We start from the raw sequence: 2,139 nt of genomic DNA, 5'->3' as shown, positions 1-2,139 counted from the left end.
CCCGCCACAACGCCCGGCTATTTTTTGGTTGCAGCCATTCTTGTTTGGCGGGCCCGGGCTGGATTCGAACCTGCCACCTTAGGTGTTTGTGGCTGGCGCCTTAGCCTCTTGAGCCACAGGCGCCAAGCCAGGAGTTACAGTTTTAAAGCCCTCACTGAAAAGGTGAAACTGAGCAAATACCTGAAGGAGGTTAGGAAGTGGGCCATATAGGTATCTGGGGAAGAAGGACTCCAGGAAAGGGAAATGCAAATGAAAAGTTCACAGGTGGGAGTGCGCCAGGCTTGTTTAAGAGCACCATATAGGCTAGGCATGGTGGCTCAAGCCTGTAATCCTAGCACTCTGGGAGGCTGACACAGGTGGATCATTTGAGGTCAGGAGTTCGAGACCAACCTGATCAAGAGCAAGACTCCATCTCTACTGAAAATATAAAAGCTAGTTGGCTTAACGCCTATAGCTCAAGTGGCTAAGGCGCCAGCCACATACACCAGAGCTGGCGGGTTCGAATCCAGCCCAGGCCTACCAAACAACAATGACAACTACAACCAAAAAAATAGCTGGGTATTGTGGTGGGCGCCTGTAGTCCCAGCTACTTGGGAGGCTGCGGCAAGAGGATTGCTTGAGCCCAGGAGTTGGAGCACAATAGTTAGGTTACATTGTTTTTCACTTTGAATCTGCTTTTTAAATAAACACCTCTGGGTGGTGCCTATGGCTCAGTGGGTAGGGCCCCAGCCGCCATATACCTAGGGTGGTGGGTTCAAACCTGGCCCTGGCCAAACTGCAACAACAAAAAATAGCTAGGCATTGTGGCGGGCACCTGTGGTCCCAGCTACTTGGGAGGCTGAGGCAAGCGAGTCGCCTAGGCCCAGGAGTTGGAGGTTGCTGTGAGCTGTGATGCCACAGCACTCTACCAAGGGCAACAAAGTGAGATTCTGTTTCAAGTAAATAAATAAATAAGCACCTCTGTGTGATTCAATGAACATCACTGAAGTCTGAGACTCAATCCCAGCCCTTAGTTATTCAGTCTTATTCACAGCAAACTGCCCTTCTGCAAGCACCGGCATGGGGCCTTCTGCCAGTGTGAACCCCAGGCTTGTGCTCAAGGATGGTAGAGGCAGAGGGCACGAAGCCACCCCAGGACACCCCGTTCTCAGCTACATGTCCCTCCTTCCCTACGGAGTGGGGAGAGGCACAGGTTACTACCCCTTTTGGGGTACAAAAATAAGATTTTTTGCTTATACCCAACACTTTTATTTTGCAAAAAGGAAGAATAGGCCAAGAAAAGAAAATGATTTCTGGAAAGTCACACAAATGGCCAGCAGGCCAAGATGGGCCTAGAGGGTGGAAGGACTTACTCGTTAGAAGATTATTATATATATGTATATATTAGAATACTATATATATATACACACACAAACGTATATATACTATAGAAGAATACTATATATATATACACACATATATACGTATGTGTGTGTATACACATACACCTCGTGCCTCTCCCCACTCAGTAGGGAAGGAGGGACATGTGGCTGAGAACAAGGTGTCCTGGAGTTGCCCTCTGCCTCTTCCATCCTTGAATAGAATACTATATATATATATATGCACACATATATATGTAGTATGTGTATATATATATAGTATTCTTCTAACATGTACACATATATATATATTTGTTTTGTTTTGTTTTGTTTTGTTTTTTTGAGACAGAGTCTCACTTTGTCAGCCTGGGTAGAGTGCCATAGGCAACCTAGCTCATAGCAACCTCAAACTCTTGGGCCCAAGCAGTCCTCTTGCCTCAGCTTCCTGAGTAGATGGGATTACAGGCTCCAGTCAAACGCCGGGGTATTTTTAGTAGAGACAAGGTCTAGCTAGCTCTTGCTCAGGATGGTCTTGAGTAGCTGAGCTCAAGCAATCTGCCCACCTTGGCATCCCAAAGGGCTAGGATTGTAGGTAGGAGCCACTGCTCTCAGGCCCATTTATGGTTTCTGTTGTGTTTATTTTATTTTACATTAAAAATAGTTTATAAGGCTCCGCGCCTGTGGCTCAAGTGGCTAAGGCGCCAGCCACATATACCTAAGGTGGCGGGTTCGAATCCCCAGCCCAGGCCCGCCAAACAACAATGATGGCTGCAACCAAAAA

Source organism: Otolemur garnettii, unplaced genomic scaffold, assembly GCF_000181295.1.
Source record: "Otolemur garnettii isolate 467f Iridium unplaced genomic scaffold, OtoGar3 scaffold00022, whole genome shotgun sequence".
Taxonomy (NCBI): Eukaryota; Metazoa; Chordata; class Mammalia; order Primates; family Galagidae; genus Otolemur; species Otolemur garnettii.
This window is presented reverse-complemented; position numbering follows the sequence as displayed.